Source organism: Amphiprion ocellaris, chromosome 22 (genome assembly GCF_022539595.1).
Source record: "Amphiprion ocellaris isolate individual 3 ecotype Okinawa chromosome 22, ASM2253959v1, whole genome shotgun sequence".
NCBI classification, from domain to species: domain Eukaryota; kingdom Metazoa; phylum Chordata; class Actinopteri; family Pomacentridae; genus Amphiprion; species Amphiprion ocellaris.
This window is the reverse complement of record NC_072787.1, coordinates 20,572,699-20,587,025: the sequence shown is the minus strand read 5'-3', so window position 1 is coordinate 20,587,025 and position 14,327 is coordinate 20,572,699. Positions and strand designations below refer to the sequence as shown.

At 38.4% G+C, this 14,327-nt stretch overlaps 1 long non-coding RNA gene across 2 annotated transcripts; it reads right to left on the bottom strand.

Annotated features, from left to right (window-relative positions):
- Positions 1–361: 361 nt before the first annotated feature.
- Positions 362–9,072, bottom strand: LOC129348030 (uncharacterized). 2 transcript variants are annotated; one of them, XR_008600449.1, is made up of 3 exons: positions 8,997–9,072; positions 8,250–8,402; positions 362–4,191 (listed from the first exon to the last, which is right to left on the bottom strand). It is a non-coding gene; the product is annotated as an uncharacterized LOC129348030 (long non-coding RNA). The 2 variants fall into 2 exon arrangements; XR_008600448.1 differs by having other exon boundaries at positions 8,736–9,042.
- Between the last annotated feature and the right edge of the window lie 5,255 nt (positions 9,073–14,327).

The following is a 14,327-nucleotide window of genomic DNA, read 5'->3' as shown; positions in this document are numbered from 1 at the left end:
GCCTAATAGCAATATTTAACACAATAAGCATAGATTTTGAAATTCAAATAAATTTTGGCTGACAACTGAATGGATGAATAGACATATATGTGAACTTAAACAACAAAACGTTTGTGCTTCATTTATTTTTATCGGTGCATTTTTCATTTGTCTACTCCCTTCACAATTTACTGCAAACTCAAAGTGTATTTATCGCGATTACATTCAACATTTTAAGACTTTTTTAAACTCAAGCACTTTCATTGACTTGAAAAGTGGCCTACTGTGGTCTGGCTACACTGTTTGCCAATACCAAGACTGTTGTAGTTCATGTATGGTGCATCACCTGGAGCTCATTTGCATAAAGCAGTTTCATTTATGCTAATGAGGCACAAGGAGCGGAGGTCTGACGCATAGCGAAACTAAACGTCTAAACTAGTTGTCGTTGAACTGAAACGAGGACAGATTCAGCAGCTTATTTCTCACCTCAAATGCTTGAGAAATACTTTTTGGTGAACAATTTTCGTAATAAAAGAGAAAGTTTGCAACTGAGCCGCCACGTTGGTTCGACATTTTTGCGCTGATTCACTCATCCTGTGCATCTTCTTCGCGGCTGGCAAACAGACTTTAGGTGCATTACCACCATCTACTGGGCTGGAGTGTGCATCAGTGTCACCAGTGTGCCAGAAATCAGGGAACTGAGAAAGGTGCGATTAAATGCTTTATTTTTAATGCATTATTTTTTCTGTAATTAATTATTCATAATTAGCGCGTTAAAGCCCTAGCCCTAAAAAATCCAGACAAAATCTCAACACGGTGATTGCCTTTAACAGATGGGTATGCAGAGTATGTCATGACTGTCATGACTATAAAATTTAGAGCCGTAGCTTAGGTAACATGTCTCTTAATTAGGTGTGTTTACGTCACTATTCCAAATGCGTTCCATTGTCTAACAACAGTAACAGAAAAAAAAGTTTTGTTCAAAATTAGGCTCTATTAAAATACACTATACCTGAGCACAGGGAGCAGGAGAGAAGTAAACAGAATGTCAACTGTGTGTTCATCGTCAGGTGTTTGTGCATTGCTCTCGAGCTGCTATTGTTTACTAAAATACAAAATACTGTCAAAATACTGCTTAGTGTTCAAACCACCTTTTTGTTCTGTGATCACGTGAAGTATGTCAAAGCCTTGGGGCTATGGAAACTTCTGCACTCAACCGAGCCAGACTTTGCTGCCGTCACCATCGTCTAAACCGTGCTTTACTACAGAAGCTCCAACTTTGATAATCCATGGGGCTCTATGCCTTGAGAGACCCAACCAGGGACCACTGAGCCTGACAGCACAGCTCCAAGGATCACTGGGACATGCAAACCCCTTCACTGTGATGACATGGGTGATTCTTCAGGGACAGACAGCCAGAAGAGAAGGTTCGGAGAGCTGATTAAGAAGCTCCGGGGCGACTTCCTTTGCAGGTTTCCCTCCAAAGCCCTGCTGAGAGGAGATCCCAGTAGACACAGGATTTACATATCTCATCTGGCCTGGGACGCCGCAAGATCCCTCAGGAGGAACTGGAAAATGTTGCTGGGGAAAGGGAAGTCTGGAATGAGCCCGCTGCCAACCCCAGATAAATGGAAGAAGATGGATGGATGGATGGATGGATGGATGGATGGATGGATGGATGATGATTTTAAAAACATAAAGTGTAAAATATCTTTTGAGAGTGGACCTCTATGTGTGCTACAGTTTTAAGGAACATTTTCAATCCTGTTTTTTATTTTTATTTTCATTTTTTCTCCACAATTTGTTTGCATGCGGTGTTGTAGACTGAATCTTTTTCCATTCATCTACTGTATATTTCATGGCAACACCTCAGAAAGGCTCCTGGACAGACCTTAAACTAGTATATGATTAATTTATGGTATAAATCTGTATGATGTGGCTTAGAAAAGCTACAAAAAAAACATTTTATTAGTATTTTCAAGCACTCAAGATATGCAGTGATTTGCAAGATAGCACCTACATTATTTCTATATTGCTAATGACCAAATTCATTAAGTAGATTTTTTTTTTTGATTATTATTTAACTTTGTGGCACTGTGACATATGGGAGCATTTCCCTGATGGTTTTCTGTATTTATTAAATGACTGTTTAACTTTTTTTGTCTCATTCATTGCATGTCTTTTTTTTAGAGTCCACACACGGCATAAGACTACAGCACCCTTGAGTGTCATCTTGTGTCAGGGATACAGAGTTTTGCTTTGCAATTAATTACTGCAGTATATATGAACCTGCTTTGTAAGCCTGGACTCGGCTTGTGTGTGTAATTAAGTGGAGTGTGTAGACTGAAAGCTTTGGAAGTGCCCTTTATTATCAGCGTCTCTTCAGTGACTAGCAGCCTTTCAGTCAGGTAAGCCGTGGACACTTTATTTAAGCAAAGACTGTAGTCAGTTCTGTACAACTGTAAAATGTCAATAATATTTATTTTCTGAATTAATTATTTCAGCGATGTCTACACGTGACAGGAAGGTTAGACAATGAAAACTGTTAAGACAAGGTTTGGGGATTATTAACATCATGGTTAAACATTATTAGAGACAATAGAAAGCCAGTAAATCGAGTAAAGAGTCATATTTAACAGTGAGTTTTACTGAAACATTTTTTTAAAAAGTCATATTAAAGTAATCTTCTGCTTCTTAATATTTGCACATTTTTTTGCTCATGTCACATTTTTACTCACCGTGGGCTAATTTTTTGTTATTGCAATACAAGTCAGAAATGTCTTTTATTTATTCAGTATAACACAGTCATAATGCCATAAATTATTAAAGGTAACTCATTGAAATACTTTGAAATTCAAAATTTCAACCCTAGAGTGTTACTGGAAGACATAAAACTGTTTTACTTTTGTGACATTTTTCAAAATTTTTAATTTTGTATATCGCTTAAATCGCGATTTTGAACATAGATTTGGTCAATTTTCCATATGACACGATTAGCTAAGAAAGATGAAAAATCCAAATATTCTTTCTATTTTTATAGCTTGTGTCACTGATTAATGGTTTAAATATTCAATATTTTAAACATAATATGCCTTCAAAACCTGCCACGGGGGTTCAGAGGGTTAAATATTTCATTTTCTTACACTACATTCACCTTGAAATCCAGGAATAATCTGCAATATCAGTCAACTCTAAAGCACCCAGAGCTAAATGAGCTGCTGATAATATCTCTTAATGAAAATTATCAGAGGACATAATTGCTTTGTGAACTTGTTCTCTGCAGCTGTTTATATGTGACCCTTCAGTGCAAAATAAACCTACACAGTTGTCAGGCTACGTATGAATATAGAGCAAATATAAGTTATTCATTACAGACTGCGTGCGGACATCCTTTGGGGGTTTAAAGAAAGTGTCCACTGTCTCTGAAGAAATATGCTTTAAGATGAATGAGGAAACAAAAAAGAGGAAGCGCACTGCATCCTAACTTTGCTATTGCAGCTTTTCACATTTCTGAGTGTCAGCATATTCACAGCCCTAACTCTATCAGTGTGTTTTATTGCTACAAAAGCTAGAGCTGATCTGCGATAGCTCATCATTACACCCCTTGAATGATTTCACAGCTCATAGATTCATCTGGTCCAGTGAGTAATGCGACTGTATATGCAGTAGTGCCAATAAAAATCCCCGTTGAGGTGCACGGGCCGACATTAGCGAAGCAGACAAAGCGGGTACAGAAGTCACACTGCAGCAGTACTCTGTCTGTGTGGGTGTGTTTGTGTGCATGGAAAGACAAAAACCGCGAGGCAGGCAGAGCGTGGTGTCCTGCTATGATCACACGAGTGTTGTGGCATGATGAGTCATTACAAGTCATTACAAGATAACATGGGGGCCTTGTGATGGTGTGCTGTTAAGGATTTCAGCGAGGGAGCAGGGCGGTTAGAGAGCACTTGTTAGCCAAGACAGAAACACTTCATTATAACTGGCCGAGACCGCAGCACAGACACTCCAGTACTTGACACCGGAGAGGCAGTCGTCATCATGTTTATCCCTCAAGAGCATGCTGATGTCTGGATTTTGGAATGCAGGACAGCAGACATATTGGAGTGGAGATCTTTCCACTTTGTGTTTGACTTAAAGAGGGGTAGTTTACCAGAGCTGCCTCCTCAAGCCTTTCCATCATCAGCATTTCCTTCGGTTTTGACAAGGCGGCCTCTGAAAGCAGACAAAAGCTTCATGAGCTGCTCGTCTCTGACAGCTGAGTTATGAGGAGCAGTTTCTCGGCTCGTGGAGCAGTGCAAAGACAATTTTAAAATTTCTACATCACTGTATTTCTTAGTGAGCTTCGGTTCAAAATGTGTAGAGGCCAACATGTCTCATGGCAAATGCAATGCTAAAGCAGCTCAAATCAATGTTTTTATTTCAACAACAGATCACATAACCGGGTTAGTGAGACAGTGCTGTCTCGTCTCCTCGGCTGAAGAGTCTTTGAGCTCATTATTTTGGTTGTCAGACTGGCAGTTTCACAGGTTTAGCTCGCTCTCATCCTTTTGACCACAGCAGGCAGCTGTTCTCAGCAGCAAAGCATCTTAAAGGCTGTTGTTTGCTGTTTGCCAACATCAAACCAGAGACAGACTGTTAGCACAGTGGAGCATTTAGTCACTCAACAGAATTTCTTCATTCTGGAGTTGGTAGAGAGCAAAACAGAAATAAAAGGAGAGCATACACAAGTCTAAATGAATTCTAACATCACTCCATATGTCCTGGATGTATAAAGAGGCAACTGACTGCTAATAAGTCTCTCATATTCACTCAAAGTCCTTCTACGGCCATTTATTTCACCCCTAAAAATTCACCTCTGGGCATTAAAGCTACATATTTAGAGTTCCGTCCATCAAAATAATCCCTTCCTGACTTAAAATTGCTTAATGTGACCCACCACTCTTGTTTCCACTCATCCCTTATGGCTTGCTGCAGCTCAGCACACCAGCTCACCTACAACTGCTCAAACACTGTAAAGCACAATGGCATGCTGTAATATTGGGGGAAATCAGCTATAAATCATGCAACTAAAGAAGAATAATGCTACAGAAAGCACCATCCTGCAAGTTAATAGGACTGGTTTCTTTGGTTTGGAACTTTTAGAAGTCTTAATTTGTATTTTTGAGACTGTGATCAAGGTGAAAATGCTCTGTCATGGTGTTGACTTGTCATTTGTCTGTGTCACCTACCATATAAAAACCATCCTACACATGCTAACCAGGTAAAAAAAATATGGATTTTCATCAAGTATTGATTATATCTACAGTCTTGAAATGGATTTCACCATTTAAGATGTTATTTAAACCTCCATTGCCTCCTACGAATGGCCCAAAACATAACATACATACATACAAAGTGGACCTTTGTTGCTCTTTTTTGGTTTATTTGGTATATTCACCCACTCACAGCTAACTCTGTGCATCGTATGAGCATGTGGTGTTGGGCTGGTGCCATACAGTGGGTTTATCAGATGTTTTTTTTACCCAAAACATCTGTCCTTCATGAATATTTAATAAGGTGAGACACTTGATTTTCACTGGAGGGGGTCTTTTAAAGATAACAATATGTTAGTGTTTTGTTAAAGCTTGTTAAAAAAAATAAAAATAAGTAAGTAAATAATAAAAATTAAGTTATTCCATGTTGAAATACAACGTTTTGCTATTATTTTACAGGAGTCAGGAATCTAGCTGCACTCTTTTGCTACCAGCACAAACAAGAACAAACACAGCTCTCTTTTTTTTGACACATTTTGGCTAACAAAAGTTAAAAAGCAATTAGCTGGTAACAAGATGCGAGACAAAATCCAGATTTTTGGACACCACTTTACAAGCTTTGTTTTCCACACTGTGTTCATTTCCATTCACTGCTTACACATCAGCTTATTTTCACATATCCTCCCTTCCTTTCACCTGAATTAACACCTTTCCTGCAGCTCATTCCGCTTCACTTATTCCTTTCTTTGCAAATGTTTCAAGCAATAACCATTGTCCCCCTGGAACCGCGCTGCTTTTTCTTCACAAAATAGTGGTGGGGCTTTGTATTCATATCTTTATTAAAGTTTTATTACTTAAAAATGCTTTACACTTCAGTAAATGCATTTATTAAACTTCTCTATCTCTGTCTCCTTTCTTTGCCAAACTTCCCAGACAAACTTAAATTAATGAATTAAACTGTAGACATATTTCTTATCATGAGGTCATAGTAACTTTTTGCTTTGTTTTCTCTTCATAATAAGACTGTGAACTGGTCGTACACTCCAGTGCAGACAGAGGATGAAAAGGTGGAATCTGCACAACACAAGTAAAGCCGCAGTTTTTACTCAAACACACAGCAGCAGAACTCGTAATTGACTATATGAGAAGTCGATTCCAGGTCATCTAGCTGAAGGTTATTCCATCCAATAATGTACGTCAAACCTGCTGCCTAAAGAGCCTGCAGTCATGAGGGTAGAGTAAACACTGAGGTTATTCAAGTGTGTATTCCGCTGCTTGAAAATGGTATCAGGAAGTGTCAGTCAATGTAGCTGTTTAATCTCCGATCCTCTCGAGATTCAGACCGTAATTTTAATAACTGTTTATTCACATGCAAAAAACGACGCCGTCTCTCCTGCATGCTGATCAGCAAAGCAACTTTTCAGATTCACTCTGATATCAGACGCTGTTGACAGAAGCGAAAGAGAGCGACGGGAATAAATTAGGAGGACAAAGAGCTGGCGCCTATCTGCACGTGTGCATCATGAGTGAGTTTACAATTTTTGATCTTTTGAGATAAGGACGACAAGGTTGTTTCAGCTACCTGTGTGCACACGTGTGAGTCTGTGAGTCATGGAGGATATTAGAAAGACTGGGTGGGTTTTCTACAGTGCTATAAAGTGTCACCCACCATAAACGAAAGAGAAGTCTCAGGAGCTCAGGTTGGTTGTACCCATCTCAGTTAGGGAGTTAAGGTGCTTTCTGATACCTGCACATACCATGAAAATGGACAATTTTGTTTGTGCCACATTCATTTTAAGCACCCATAAATCATATTTATAGGTATAGGTTTGGTATGTGACTTTACATTTGCTACACACCCTTCTATTTTCTGTCCACAGGGGCAACTATATAAAACAGAGCAAACACATGCACATGTATATGTAAGAAACAGCAAATCTGCATGTGAAAGCATTTTGTGTATTAAAAGGTATCTTTTTCAAAGGCATGGGGCATCTCATTTGGTAACTACTATACGTATATGTATATGTATATGTATATGTATATGTATATGTATATGTATATACACTACCGTTCAAAAGTTTGGGGTCACCCAGACAATTTCATGTTTTCCAAGAAAACTCACACTTTATTCATGTGCTAACATAACTGTACAAGGGTTTTCTAATCATTAATGAGCCTTTCAACAGAATTAGCTAACACGATGTAGCATTAGAACACAGGAGTGATGGTTGCTGGCAGGGGCGGATTTAGAGAAAAATTAATAGGGTGGCAAAGGGGTGGTAGATACATTTTAGGGTGTGATTGGCATTGGTTTGTCTGTCTGTTAGCAACATTACTCAAAAATGGAATGACAGATTTGGATGAAACCAACCACCAGGCGTTATCAAATTGACACAAATACTGCTGAAATAAGTATGTTAAATAAGTAAATATCATTTGCATTTGTCAGCCAATCCTAAACATTAGTTGTTCTTATTAGCTGTCAATCACAATATGTGATTTGATATGTCTAGCAGAAAGGGGAAAAGGTTTAAACTGAAATAAAGTCAACCTTATACACTTTGAAGAAACCAAATGCTAGATATGTTTAAAATGTTTCTTAAATTTAGCAACAAATTAGATTAAGACTAGACAATGTCTCTCTTATGCACTGTTTTGGGAAATCTGCATTTGTGTGATCTATGCTTATGTTCGGCCTGCCACAATGATTACATTATCAATTCATCTAGAATTTATTATTATTATTATTATTTATTGTCTTAGATTTGTGGTTTTATTTTTGATGCTCTTTATTTGAGACATTTCTTACAATAATTCTATAATTCCAATATTTGGATATTCTTAAGAATTAAGTATCTACTTATCATCTTAAAATTAAAAGACTAACTACATCAGATAATAATTTGTCCAAAAAGGTAATTATTGCGACAGGTGTACCTCTTACTCAGATATATTCTACTAAAGCAATATTCATAGCATGTGGACCAGTTGGACCAGAGATAGTCTCTGATTTACCTTTCACTGTCTGAGCTCTGCATGCCTTCGTTTCTTTCTCTCTCTCTTAACTCTTCCTCCTCCATCTCCTCTCTGGGATGCTCTTCCTCCTCTCTTCTTTTAGGCTGGGAAAAGCTGCTGGTGGTTCCCTTCCTCTTCATTGTTTACCGTCTCCTACAAGAATCACACTGACTGAACTATGTTTTTTCCTTTGATAATTTTCATTATTAACTATGATACAAACTGATGTGTAAAAGTTAAACCTTGAAAGAGATACTTAACATGTAAACGTTTTTTCAGCTGTAAACTAAATGATATGACTGTACTATGATGAAACACATTAATGCTGGTGTTATTATGACCTTGACACCAAATTTATAAAAAACAGCATTAAACAAGCAGGATGTAGTTTTCAAACAGTGCATGAAAACCTGCTGTGACTGGAGGTTTGGTTACACTTTAATGTCATGTAAAGTCTTAGTGAATGTGTGATTTATTTTGACTTACAGTCTGTTGTCAGAACCACAGGATGTAATTATCAAAAAAGAAAAGAAAAACTTCCACAGACGATCCCCCACCATCCTTCTGTGGCTGTTCTCTAACATTAGCTAGCTACATAATTAAAAATTCGCAAGGCCCAGGCTCACTGGAAACCGTGGCTCGTCTCGCAAGCAAACACTTTATGTGAATTTAGACACTATTAGCATTTGATACATTGTGAACAGTTATATTAGCATGTAGTCTAACCCAGTCTAACTAGTGTCTTACTGTCGCGTTTTGCCGGCTACACCGAAGTCCAGCTGTCATCCACATGAGTGAGGTCTAAAGAGCAGCTCCCTCAGAGGGGGGTGTGTCGCCTCGTATATGTAGCAGCATAGGCTGTACAGGACGTGACGTCTACGTGGTGCATTCGAAAGCACTCGGACATCGGAGTTTCACTCGTTATTCGTCTTTCCTGTACTGTCGCTCTTTACGGCCGGCCACAACCTTTCATATACATATTTTTGAATCAGATCGTTCAGAACTGGGGTGGCAGCCGGGGTGGCAAGGCATCTTCTAGGGGTGGCAGTTGCCGCCCTATGCCACCCCAGTAGATCCGCCCCTGGTTGCTGGAAATGTTCCTCTGTACCGCAATGGAGATATTCCATCTAAAATCAGCCGTTTCCAGCTAGAATAGTCATTTACCACGTTAACAATGTCTAGACTGGATTTCTGAATAATTGAATGTTATCTTCTATCTATCTGAAAAAAATGCTTTTCTTTCAAAAATAAGGACATTTCTAAGTGACCCCAACCTTTGAGTGATAGTGTATATGTATATCGGTGCATTCAGACAACATAATAAAAATACAATACTGCAACATAATGTGAAGGAAGCAAATCTGCCACAACTTCTCCTCTATAAGTAAGAACATTAACTGTAAAATATCGTTCTTCCTATTAACTAAACAACTACATTTGTATGACAAAAGGTTCATAATCAACATCTTTGATTTGATTAAATAAATTAAATGATAGGAAAATGCATCAGTTGTCAGAATTAAGTTGTAGAATTAAGTGATTTTGATGTAATATCACAATTTGGTTAATTTTCCTGATTTCCTGTCACATTATGAAAATTCCACAATGCTTTCAGTTTGTTGTAATTTTGGCATCTTTTCTTCAGTGTGACTTGCGTTTTATACCTGCTGGCCTACACATCTAACTAGCTCTGCCCTGCATTATGTATTATCATACAGTGCCTTTAAGTAGAATCTACTTATATCATCTCCTGGTGAGACTGCTGACTGCCTGTAGCTTCAGCCTTGGTCTTTTGACATTATATATGCACATATGTAGGCTTCATACACACATATCTAAGAACCTCCCCCAGGGTTCTCATTTAATGAATCAGACAGAAACACTGAGAAAAATCCCAGGGGGGTTGTTTAATATATTTTTGGCACTGGCAATATGAAATCCATATCACATGTGTATGAATGTATAACAAGACTTCCTACATACTCAGGGCAACATTGGCATTCATTTTACACGCAGCTCTAAGATTGGTCCATAAACAGACGTACTGTAAAAGAGTGTAAAATTTGCACAGCGTTGGTCACATACACATCTTACCTTTGATGCATGTTGAGCTTTGTTTCCTTTCCACAGTCTGTAATGAATTAGATAGATCAATCTTACGATTAATGTTCAAATATCACTAAATGATGGTGGATGTGTGAATATTTCACCACATCTTTTAACGTTTCACTTTCCAGTCTGCAACCAGTGTGTAAATAAGTAAATTACACTTTAAAAACTTAAAAACTCTCATTTTTTGATATCTTAATTGTGCACATAAGCATGTAAAATGATGACTAACATGCCGAATGTATTGTTGTATCAAAAATGGAAATTTTTGTGTCATGTGCTCTACAACTGGCCAATTAGAAAGAGAGACGTGTGGATTATTAAAACTGCACATCTGTTAGATCCAACCTGATCCATAGATCATGTTTGAACCTAAGGAAGCTGCAGTGCAAAAGGTTGATTCACTTTGTTTGTTCGCTGATCTGTGAGCAAATAAACTATTTATGAATCAAAATGGCGATAGAGCAGGTCGTCCACTTATCGCATGGTTTGATCCCTGGCTCCTCCATGTGGAAAAAGTGTAATTGTGAAGACACTGAAGTTGGCAAAGCAGCTCTGCCACCATTGGTGTGTGTTTTAATGTGAATAAAAGCCACATTATGAAGGTTTTTTTTAGCCTAGCGAAGGTTTAAAGCTGCTCTATAAGTGCAAACAATGTACATATCCCTAACGATGTGCATGTTTTGAACTTTTAATCCCTCTTTTCACTCTACTGGTCAGTCCCTGAATCCCAGAATGATTCACTCGTGCCTCATAGAAAATGAATGCTTTCAGTTTGTGTTCGGCCTGATCCAAGATTTCTGGAACAAACATCCGCTCTGTTGTTCTGCGTGGATTTCTGTGAGGGAACATTTCCTCCCCGGAGGTCCCTGCACCAGGAGCAGGCGGTATCTGTTATAAAAATGCAAGTGGTGCCATTTTTCAAAGGTTGCCAGATGTGGCAGTTTCAATGAAGAGACTGCAGAGTGCGACTGGGACTAAAATGGATGCAGCATTTGTCGAGCTTCAGTTTTGTTGCATCAGATTGTTTTCAGAGCAGGTTTAGTTATATCAGTGCCACTGATTCATTGTTTTATTTACTCTCTAATTTACAGTTTTGATTCGGAGAAAGTAAAAATGTCAAGTTTGGCCGGAGGTGCTGGAATTCCGCTCTGTCCTGCTGATAAGACACTTATTGTGTTTCAAAATTCTCCCAAGTGTCTGTTATCAGTGGAGCCCAAGGTTGTTCATTTTGGCCGCACAGTCTGTGGAGCTGGAACTGAACTGGGGGTTGTTTTTTCAGGTGGAAAAAAATAGCTGAGAGCTTAAGGGCTTAAGTAATTCACACACACAAATTAGCACAAGTTATTAAATTGCACACACACTGTGTTCTGTACATTAGGAAGTCAGTAGGAGATGATGTTTCCAAGCAACTTCTAGAGATTTGCCGTGAGCGTTAGCTCAGAAAAGGTAGCTACAGCTGCTAAAATGTGCCAAATTCATGGTCATTTTAGAAATTAGGAATCTGCTTTTGCTTTTTTTGTTTGTTCTGAGCATTAAATCTGGCAACGGAGCACTTGAATAGTGTAGAAATAGTGACGAAAGACAGTGGAGCCAAGAGATTTGTGCACCCAAACTTTTCTTCTTCCCAAAATGGATTGTTTTAGAAATGAAATTTGCCGCCTACTTGCTAGTTGCTATTGACTGTTTCTTCAAGGTCATTTATCAGCATGTTGTCATGTTAATTTATGATGCATTGCAGCTGATTTACATCAGAGGTTGCTGGGTGGCTTGAAGCTCCATGGAAAGAAAAAAACCAGAACTAATAGCCTCTATGTCCTTTAGTTGTACTTGATGGAGAGGGGTGAGAGTATCACACAGATTTATGTAATTTCCAAAGAAAGATAAATGGATAAAGCAACAGAACAGCAACAACAGCATTCATCATTTTGGAAGATTGTCCACTTAATTGTATTATGCTTTATTCGGCGTAACACAGAGATATGCGTCTCTGCAGTGCAGGGCTCTGCTTTGTGTTTTATGTCTTTCTCTGAGGGATGAATAAAATATCGGCATAAAGTGTGGATTCAAAGAATGGTTAAGTTATTACAGATGTAAAATTTATGCTTTATTACTCTGTTAAATTACCATTTTAACTTTTATTTTTTTCCAAAGTGAGTTACGGTTTCTACTTGTGAAAAAAATGGTAAAATGTGATTGTTCCTAGTGAGGTAAATAAACTTATAATGGAGCTATGATTCAGCGACATTGCTTTTTATGTGCGTTTCTGGGATATTTAGATGAATTCCAGACCTTAAAGTGGTTCTCAGAGAAATAAGATTTTTCAATGACATTCCAAACTTCACCTCATCTCTAAGAACTGCTGGTATCACATGTCCATTCTTTAAGGCGAGGACAGTTGGCATCTTTTTCTCTTTCTGTCTCATGTTACTGTCAGAAAAAGCTGATTGATAATAATAAATAAAAAAAAACTGCAGCAGTAACAGCTTCAGTGCCTGCTGCCGCCTCCCATTTCTTTGCTCGTGACAAATGTAGCCTCTAAGTGTCTGTGGCAGGCCGTGATCCTGCAGGACCCTTCATGTTGCGTATGAGCGTTCCATTTTTTTCATTAACTCCAGGTGTTCCATCTCATCCCTTCCCCCTCTGTCTTCTTCAGCCAGAGCTGTTTTGCAATTTTCACGCTCGTCCCGGTTTAAACCAGAAAGGCAGGAAAACACAGGACAGACTGGCTTCTATGCAGCTTCACCTATGCAGGCATCACAAGCAGGGAAACGCACAGAGCTGCAGCCATAGAAGACAAACCCACTTTGGGGAAAAAACAAGGGCTGAGGGCCAGTTCTGAATCTGCCTCTGGCTGTCCTTGACGAACCTCCGGGCTAGATCCTCCTGGGTGGTCTAGGCAGCGTGGAGCACTGAGAAGATTTATCTGGATGGTTGACAACTTCTGCACCACTTATCCAGGCTGCTCCCGTCCCCAAAGAGAGTACATGTCACCGCTTCAAAAGTAACGCTAGTTGACAATGACATGGTGGGGTTGTTTCATCTGACTTTCACTTTAGTTTGGAGGAACTGCAGTTTGAGGGTTTATTAACATTTTTTTCTTTGCCAAGTTGTAGATTTTCCAGTTGAGGAAATGTTTTATTTGCTTATTTGGATTTCTACGAGGTGTATTATCACAGCAGCTATTCATTCTGGGAGCCATATAAAATACAATGACAGTGTGTGTAGTTTTAATGTTATGTATGTTATGTAATAGACGTTTTGAAATCTCTGATTATAGAAGCTAAAATGTAATGGTTTTTATTTGAAAGACTGAAAATCACACACTGTAAAACATCATAAAGGATATTTTACAATGGGCCTGGGTTCTGTTCAGAGTGATAATCTTTTTAGTAACATTCTTGATCAGTTAAAGCTCTTTTATGTAAATTTGGAAGTTAAAAATGTGTATTTGGACCTATATATATATATATATATATATATATATATATATATATATATATATATATATATATATATATATATATATATATATACGTACACTGCCCGTCCCAAAAAAATCACACACTAATGTCTTGTTGGACAGCCTTTAGCTTTGAGTACGGCACTCATTCGCTGTGGCATCGTTTCAATAAGCTTCTGCAATGTCACAGTATTTATTTCTGTCCAGAGATACATTCATTTTTCACCAAGATCTTATATTGATGATGGGAGAATCAAACCACTGCGCAAAGTCTTCTCCAGCACATCCCAAAGATTCTCAATGGGGCTGAGGTCTGGACTCTGTGGAGGACAATCCATGCGTGAAAATAACGAAGATGGCAAACACCCCACTAGTGGATCTATAACTGCACGAGCCACCTTTCATTGTACAAATCAAGTATCTCCAATAGAGTACTAAATGTAAATCCGAGTTTTGCTGCCCTCCATTTAATCCACTTCAGAACTTAAGAACACCATTTGATTAGT